The following is a 10,195-nucleotide window of genomic DNA, read 5'->3' as shown; positions in this document are numbered from 1 at the left end:
ACTGCACTACTTCTCTCTTCACCTCTCCTCTCTGAGATAGGCTGGCTCAGTGGCACGTGTACAAGCGGAGTACCCCTCAGGCCACACTATGAGGCTCCTCCCACACTGATGACATAATCTCTAAGTAGTCTTTGCAAAAGTCAAAATGTCATGGCAGTTTTCCAGAAAAGGGGCATGGCTAGCTAACAAAACCTGAATTTTATGGCTCCATTTTTAGAATTTTTTTTACATGTTACACTATTATATATTTTGCTACCTGTGCTGATAGTGTGTGTTTTATTTTTACATCCGAGGTCTGCTTTAATAGTGTAATCCTGGAATATTGTGGGTCAACAGTAATTTTAAAAGGACACGCTGCATAATTAAATAGCAATACACACTTTGTGCACAACAAGCATTTTAGTTCATTTCAACATGTAATGTATACTAAGACTGTATTCATTTTCCCACATTAAAATGTCAGAAGGTAATAGAATTCACTTGATGCAGATGACTTATGTCAGAGTCCACTTTAACATCAGCAGACCTCCTGGTAGGTTCAATAAACAGCCCCACACGTGTGACATGATATGTATGTCTGATTATCCCACTTACAGGTATTAGGTACAATAGGATGTTCTTATACATCATTTACATCATTCAAATTCCTTGTAAGTACAAACTTACTTGGCGAAATACATTGATTCTGATTTTATTTCACTAGTATTTATCTCTGAATGAATAACCATATCTGTGAGATACAGAGAAGTGCTAAGAAGTATGTGCTAATAAATAAGACTTGCAATACCCTTTGTACTACTTATGCATTCCCAAGCTTGTATATAATTCATCACAGGGTAGATTATTCTTCATAATACATGAGCAGTGTTTGTGTGTGTGTTATATGTCAAATTCTGTTTATGTAGAAGTGTAAGTACGTGTCAGGAAAGCATGATTGGCCACTAGGCATATGTGTTGGCTTAAAGACATGTACATGTATTGTATATGTGCCACATTACAGTCCATCTACTGAAGATGTTCCTGGATATTGGCCAAGTTAGCTGTTATGAGGCTTGGGGAATGGAAGCACCTTGATAAAATATCCCTGACTTTATACTTAACCCTTAGACTAAAACAGACCTGATACTAAGCGTAGGGGTTATGTAATTGAATAGGCTACTGTTAGAGCCAATCCACTGTTAATCTAAGGGGCAACGTTAATTTTAGATTTCTTTAATTCATTGATGCGTTAAAGTTAGTGTCAGGGTTATTTGAAGGAACCCTCACACAGAACCCTCCTACCGATGCCTAACAGCAACTGATCCCCCTGGTGGTGTCTAACACTAAGGACCCACCTCTCCCTCCAGATGGTGCCTGACACCATAACTCTCTATACCACAAAAATAAACAAACAAACAAACATCTGGGGGGCGATCAGACCCCACCAACAGAGAGCTCTGTTGGTGGAGAGAAAATTGCCCTGGTCTTTAAAGAGACTCCGTAACAAAAATTGCATCCTGTTTTTTATCATCCTACAAGTTCCAAAAGCTATTCTAATGTGTTCTGGCTTACTGCAGCACGTTCTACTATCACCATCTCTGTAATAAATCAACTTATCTCTCTCTTGTCAGACTTGTCAGCCTGTGTCTGGAAGGCTGCCAAGTTCTACGGTGTTGTGGTTCTGTGATGCATCTCCCCCCTCCAGGCCCCTCTCTGCACACTGCTGTGTGTTATTTAGATTAGTGCAGCTTCTCTCTGCTCTATTATCTTTTACAAGCTGGATAAATCCTCCTCTGAGCTGGCTGGGCTTTCACACACTGAGGAATTACATACAGGCAGAGCTGTCTGTACTCTGCAGGAAGAAACAGTCTGACACTTCAGTGGAAGATAGCTGCAGGGGGAAAGAAACACACAAATGGTCTCTTGAGATTCAAAAGAAAGGGTGTATACAGCCTGCTTGTGTATGAATGTATTTTCTATGTGTGGACATACTGTACATCAACCTACTTCTTGTTTTGGTGGCCATTTTGTTTGTTTATAAACAAACGTTTTAAAACTGTTTTTAACCACTTTTAATGCGGCGAGGAGCGGCAAAATTGTGACAGAGGGTAATAGGATATGTCCCCTAATGCACTGGTATGTTTACTTTTGTGCGCTTTTAACAATACAGATTCTCTTTAAGGGGTTTTAAAACTGCGGGCCTCAAGTGGTTAAAACCCAAACACTTTTTTGTTTTTCAGCAGCCAGCTGGACCCAGAAATCAGCATGAAATATGCTGTGTCAAACTCACAAGAAAGGGGCAAATTCAGGATGCTCCAAACAGGGTATCAGTATACTATCTGGTTATTTTTTTGGGGAGATGTTGCTTTCTCCAATAACTCCACTGTAACCCACTTTGTACAGACATTTGGCAGAAAAATGGATCAATTTTGCTCACCCTAGTATTCAGCTGTAACAAATCACTAATTTTAAATCAACATGAGAAAGAGGCACCAATCTTTTCTTCCTTCCACCTTAAATTTCTTTGTTATGTATAAGGCCACCGTCACACTTAGCAGAATCGCATGAGTTTTCCAATATGTTCTATGGGGAAAACTGATGCGATTCTGCTAAGTGTGACCTGGGCCTTAGGCAGCAAAACCATTTTAGATCCCTGACTTTCTTAACTACAGGTTTTAGACAATACCCCTATTAGATTTATGCCCTACTAAAAATGTGCTGACAAAGAATAGTTAGTATAAATGTTAATTTTGATCAGAATGATTTGCCAACTCTTATAGGTGTCCACATATATGATTAAGTAAGCAGATATTGGACCCCTTTTTTGCTGGACTACACAGTAAATGCCTAATCTACTATGGCAAAAATTATGCCTTCGATTGCAACAATATGACAGTCAGTCTGATTAGGCTTAATAAAATAAGATGTAATATTTTTGGTATTATTATTAGAATAAGTAATATTACTATTATGTATGGTGTGACATTTTATCCACAACTGTACAAAGTGAACAAATGCAATGGCAGCAACTATATTATAATATATGCTAATACCATTAACATTGCAAATGAGTACCTGTCTAAACAAAGCTTATATGGTGCCACCCAACGACTGGATATTTCATAAATCTGAAAAAAGTTTCTGAAGTTGTAACATAATGCTTGCATTTAAGCATTGCTGCAATTTGAACTGTTGAGGTATAATTGAAAAAGTCTAGATCACACTATAAATTACAGAGAAAGCCTTTCAAATTTTTGTTTTGTTCAGCCCCAAAATAAGTAAAATAAAGAGATCTGAAATTAGCGGTGTTGTGCTTTCAATACTTCAGTATTCCCTACAAATTATACAGTATGCTCTTACAGGTATACTATTGTTGCTGAGACACAACAGCAAATTGTAGAGAACAGGAGGAAACACTGCTACTAAACCAGCAGGTTTCATTCTTTCCACTTACCTAAACATGAGACTAATGAAATTACATAAATGTAAATGGCTGTTAGCATTGAGGTTGCTGTATCCCTGATTTGGTAAACAATATATCTTAATGATTCCTACAGCTTTTATTTCTTAGATCTAAATAATGTGATCTGTGTTCAAAAGTAGTTATGATCCGTGCTTAATTATTCAATCGCAAAATTAAACAATAGGCCTGATTTGTTGAAGCACACTTGGAACTGAGATCACAGGTGATCCTGCACATCACACCTTGGTTTACGACACATCATCTGCTAGCAGACAGTAGGGGTCTGTAACCCTTGCCTGAGTCATAACAGACCATAGCAATATTTGTTTAAAAGCCAACACAGTCATGGCTATGCAAATACACTCATTTGCAGCAAAAACGCTTTTCAAATGTAGTAAATCCAGAACATAAAGCAGACCTGTTTAGCCAACTTGAAAAAAAAAAGATTAGGCACAAGATATTGAATCAGAGCAGCCTTATTGTCTGTATGTAAGTCCACCACTACTTCCCATTCTTTTACACTTCAAATTGCAATTCTGATTTATGATTCAAATTTGTGATTTTCACTGGATACTAGCAAGACAAGAAAAAAATGTTGAAAAAATTTGCATGCAGGACTTTTTTTTAATTGCATCAAAAATCGGAATTGCGTGTAAAATTGCATCAAATGAAATCAGAATTGCATGTAGGGTAAAAGAGACCCAAACTGATTTCAGTGTATTTTATTCTTTCTGGCGCCTCTGTTTTACAAATGTCTCCATTGTTACTATAGGGGCGAGCATGCTGGGAGAGCAATTATGTGAGTGGTAGTGGCCAAAGCAGCCCTCCAGTATCCCCTGTATTCAGAGACTAGGTGGAGACGCTTCACAGAAAAGTTTTAGAAGGCGAATTGGAATATTTGATAAACAATGAACTGTGCTAGCATGACCTACAATATTTCCAAAGGGAAGTAACTAAAAATAATATAGGTCCAATTCATAAAGCTCTTGCTGCAGGTGTGTGTAATTAACTTTATCGCCAATCTTCCAGGAATTCTGGCTATGATGTGAAGAGTCCCCAGTAAGTGTTGCCTACTCCTGCCACTTAGTTAAATGCAGGCCAGTTTAAGATGATTATTTATAATCTCTCCCAGTAGTTTGTAAGACTTCAGGCTATGGTCCTCCTCCTTATGTCTCCTACCTGTCCACGCACCTCCATTACCGTACACCCATCCTATGGATTTGAGTGAACTCTTGAGTGAACACGACTTGCCTAATCTCCATACTCCCATCCAGTGACTGACTAAGCATTACCTTGTACTCATACTGTGCTGCGTGATCTAGTTTGCATGTATTCCTGTATAGTCTTATTGCTGTATGTCACCCCTAACCTTAACTAATGTACAGCACTGCGTAAAATGTTGGTGCTTTATAAATACAATAAATAAATAAATAAATAATAAAATAAATCTCTGATGATCTCCATTCCAAAGATGCCTTAGCAAATCCGGCCCAAAGAGTTGTGTATTGTTTTCGTAGCGCACACTAGGAGATTAGAAATACAACAAATTGTCTGCATTCAGAATCCTCCAGCACACTTGTGGCCAATTCACGTGTCAATAAACATTAACTAATCTTTTTTATCCCAGATACGCCAGTTTGAGGAAAAGGTTAGGCATAGGTTAAGGTACTAATGCATGGTGAAATGTTCATTCTATGCTAAGAATTTTACTCCAGTTATAATGACATGTTTCTTTAATATTTCATAATGGTTAAATATTTATAAACAGAAAACCCTACTGCATAGAGAAAGGCTACAAAGCAGCCTTTCCTGCGTTAGGTTAATAAAAGATTTATCGAGAAATATATATTATGAAGTGATGTCGCCTTCATGTTCTTCACTAATTGTAGAGAATGTAAAAGCTATGGAATGTTTGCTGATTATGCAGCAATTAGCGCTCCATATAAATGGGCAGAGCCAGAACATTTTTTAGGAGTAATGTAGGAAGTAGCTGAGAAATCCTATGGGTGCCGTGCAAATCAGCTACACTTACAGTATACCAGAGATGGCTAATGCTCCTCACATTCAGCTTCCCCGCTCCTATTAGGCAGCAGCATCAGGCTGAATTGGGGTGATTTTCTGTGTTTGCAGCATAGAGGTGTGAATGTGTGTTCACCTCAGGTATCATGTACTTTTAGAATATTTGTTAGGCCACGTTCACAGTGGCCGTTGCTTTTCTGCTGATCAGAACAGCGGTACAGCACGTTATCCTCGTGTTGCGCTGGGTACAGTTAAGCACACAGTCAATGAATAATATAATTCACTTTTACTGTTTACCAGTAACGTACTGCACGCAGTGCATTACCATGTTGCAACCCGTTGTACCTCAATGCATCTGGTATAACCTAATACTAATACCTCACTCATTAGCCAATCAGGGAGTGTGAGTTGGATGTACGTTTTTGGCATGTACTGTTGAAAGACAGGCACTGACAGTGTTCAGGGAAGCTGAAAGTTATTGTGCAATGTTACAGTGTTAGTATTCACATTACACTGTATTGTCACCGTACTATAGCTTTGTTTTTTTTTCTTTTGAGAAATGGTTCAGTGAGCCATGAATGTAACAACCACAGAGGCTGCCAAGTCAGGGAGCGTGATTGAAAGGACACTTTCAGTAATACAAGAAGATCAACGGCCCCTTAAGATGATGCATGATGCAGTGCAGTACAACACACTACACACAGTGTGCAATACCCGCGGACATCAGACATTATAAACAAAGCCGTAACTGACATTTCCGCTAGTGCAGCACATTCCAGGGAAATGTGTTTATGTGATATGTTCAATGTGCTACCCCCAGTCAGTTTAATGAGATGGGTCAACATTACCACTCCAGAAACCTGTGCTGGGGTACAATGCACAGTCACTATGAATGAGTTGATGCACATTTTATATCAGTTTTATGCAAAGGTATGCTGGTTGGGAATTGACCACTCAAATGCACTAGCTGAATTCGAGAGGAAAAAAATTGCCTATATTCAGCTTATTTGCAGTGCAACAACAAATTCAAATAAACCTCTAGATTTGTTAATAGATCTCAAGATTCAGCTGAAAAAAAGTAAACATTCTATCACACTACTGGGCAGGACAGACCAAAATGTTATGTTTACAGGTACTCTTATCTATCAATGCCTAATCGTCTGGTATATCCATAGAGTGATAGCTGATATTTATTGTCCCATGCATGGTATTTGTGTGCAGTGTTTCACCAGCACAGATACTGGGCTACACCTACAACCTTGCTGATACATCTACAGAATCTACACCTATCTAATCATTGGAATGTCCATAAGACTGATAAAACAAAAACTACTTGAGATTCATTACATATCTTCTCACAATTATCACTGCAATTCATACTAGAAGTCGAGGTAAAGTATGAGAAAAGAATGATGATTAAAGCATTGTTCTGCACATGGTGGGGAAGTAGCAATACAGTCACAGGGATCTCTGGCTACTTTATCTGCTTATATGTAGTGATCACTGCTCGATAAGTATGATACAGTGGAAAGGGGGCAGTCTGAGGGTGAGCACAACTGGGGCACAAGTAGGGGCCCTAAAGAAGAGCAGTGGGGAATAAAGTGGGTCCTCTAGAACAGGAACCCAGCTGTAGCTGCATTTATTGTAGCTTCATGCCTACATCACAAAGAGTTAACAACTCTCCTATCCTAAAGGAAAAAAATCTCTTTCTTTTTGAGAAAAGAATTTGAGCATAATTTTCCACACATATTGCAAAGCAAAGCCCAAGGATTTTTGCTTATCACCAAATGTTGAATTGATAGCTGCTGTACAAGGACTCCCAAAAATGGTTTTACCTTCATTGAAAACCTTTACACTATTTCAATAAAACGTATAACAAAAATAAATGCGTTTTGACAAATAAAAGCAAAAACCTTCCTATTTATATTATTTTACTATATTTATAAAAATAAATTTAAATAAAATATCTTGTCAAAGTAATCGGATATAATTACAGCATGATATACTTACTAATACAATCTGTGTAATTTCAGTGAAGCCTGTGTATCTTTGTATCTATATGCCACCATTAATGCTTGACATTAGTGATGATAAATGATGGACATGTCCTAGTGGTATGGGAATGTGCAGAACTAGCTGCATGCTGGCTGCATCATGGGATTTAAAGAGAATGGGCAGTGTTTTTACTGACTTATTATTGTGATTTGCACTAACATTGTAAATAATTGTGAACCAGGTTATATTGGATAGCTTATTATTCTGACAAATTGGGGTTTATTATAATTGATGGATAACTTTTTAAGTAAATGACTTCAGATGTGAACTCAATAGGCTAAAACAAATTTAGGAAAATGTTTAAAGGTCACTGCTTGGTTACTCTGTTTAACCACTTTATGACCGCTCCACGCCGTCTATTTACTCGGTACAGCACTGCAATCTAAGGCAGTGCTGTACAGGGGACAGCCGAGTGACATGACTGTCCCCTCCAGAGGCACGAAAGGGATCCACTGTGATAGGCTGAAGCCTATCACAGCCAATCGTGCTGATAGACTGACGGGGGGAGGGAGGGTGGGGAATAAAAATTTTAAAAAATGACTGAATTTATTTAAAAATAAATAAGAATAATATTTGTTAAAAAAAATAAACATTGGGGAGCAATCAGACCCCACCAACAGAAAGCTCAGAGGGGGGGGAATCACTTGTGTGCTGAGTTGTGTGGCAATGCAGCGAGGCCTTAAAGCTGCAGTGGCCTATTTGTTAAAAATTGGCTTGGTCTTTAGGGGGTTTAACACTGCGTTCCTCAAGTGGTTAAATGTAATGTTTCAAGTATCAATTTTTGCAATATATGCATGTTATTGTCCTGTGGAAAACTTGCGAGAAACATAATTCCTACATAAAATGTCAGTGCATGCAGTAATTAACACAGACCTGTGGAAGCGTAGCCACCCCCCTGCCCTAAAGTAACCCTAAAGCAAAACAAGTAACAGAAAAAGAGTATAGTATATGATGTGAGGCTACCTACAGTGAAATCTGCATGTATAACATACCACTAATTTCAGAGACTGAAGGTGTAATAAAGCAAAGTGGAACAAAGAGAATGTCGACATGGACATCCTTGTTGGTTAGTGAAGCCATGCATCTCATTAAAGGACCAATAAGGCTTGAAGGTTCAAAGGGGAGGGACTTTCTCACAAAACTCTTAGCGATTGCACTAATTTACATATAGTTCGCCTAGATGTGTCACTGGAACAAAAAATATTTTGCTATGCAGTTTTCACTGAACACAACTTCAGATTGTGGACTTTATCATTATATTTTCAGTTCACATTGTTCAGTTTTACTCCAGGGTCACTTTTAGCTAACTGAAAGGGCCAGGTATTGCAATGTGAGAGCCTAATGATTATGCTAATAATGAACCAGGCAAGAATATGCATGAGGCTGTAGGAGCACTGAAGATGCAGAGGGTAACATAAAAGTATAATTTAACATGTTATGGTGCATGCTGTGGTACTTCAGTTACATACTTGTCTTCCTGCTTACAAAATCACTTTAATGCTAAATCACCCCTTGCACATGGATACTGATAATGTTTGTTCCTTATCCATTATGGGTTTAGGTGTACAAGATGTGCTAATGCCTCTTATTATTGGAACTAATGCATGTTGAATATAAGTTTACCAATAGAAATATCTCTGGTATGACTTATGCAATAATTATAAAATGATGTATAACTAGCAGAAAGTATTGGGTATCCTGATGAAAAAGTAAGGCTTGTTCCCACTATTTGTGTTGTAATGTACAATAACACAATGTGTTAGCGCAATGAACCATAACTATATGGGCATGTCCACATCTGGGCATTATAATGGCCTGCATTATCCTAACATTTTGGCCTCAATTCACTAAGCTTTATCAAACACTTTATCAAACGTTTGATAATTTACCTCATGGGTAAAATCTAATTTTGAATTCACTAAGGTGTTATATATTTATTGAATGTTTTATCGATAAAACGTTCTATAAATATATAACACCTTAGTGAATTCAAAATTAGATTTTACTCATGAGGTAAATTATCAAACATTTGATAACGTGTTTGATAAAGCTTAGTGAATTGAGGCCATTGTCTACAGTGTGTTTCTAGATAACACATGTGAAAATGCCGAGTTACAACATACACATTACCCAATGCACATAGTGTGAAACTTAACCTCCCTTATGGTGTTCCCAACCCAGGCTGAAAAAAAGCATGCTGTGAGCAGTAATCCCGCCAGGCAGGTTAATGAGTGGCACTTTATACTTACTTACCTGGGATCCAGAAAGTCTCCTCCATGTCCCCAGGGACTCTCGATCCCTTGAGTGAGATCTGTGTTTGTCACATGATGACAGATGCGATCTCACCATAGGGATAGAGCGCCACCAAAAGGACAGGAAGATGAAATGCAGCACTGGATCCCGGGTAGGTGAGTAATGTGAAGAGGCTGTCTGAACTGACGGGAGGGCGTTCTAGTTAGTTTGGTATTTAGGGTCTAAAAGCAAAAAAAAATTGCAACACTTTTTGCCCCTAAAATCCAGAATCAATCAGAATGCCAATGAGTTTAAATGTATTGAATCAAAATAAATATTATGTTTTTCTTTAGGTAAACCAAGATTTCAAAATTTACGCTAGTAAGAAGAGTGTCCAAACCCTTGGTTATGCTGCAAGAGCAAGTTTACTTGTTTAAAGCAAGTCTG

Source organism: Hyperolius riggenbachi, chromosome 2 (assembly GCF_040937935.1).
Source record: "Hyperolius riggenbachi isolate aHypRig1 chromosome 2, aHypRig1.pri, whole genome shotgun sequence".
Lineage (NCBI taxonomy): Eukaryota > Metazoa > Chordata > Amphibia > Anura > Hyperoliidae > Hyperolius > Hyperolius riggenbachi.
Note: the sequence above shows the minus strand (reverse complement) of the source record.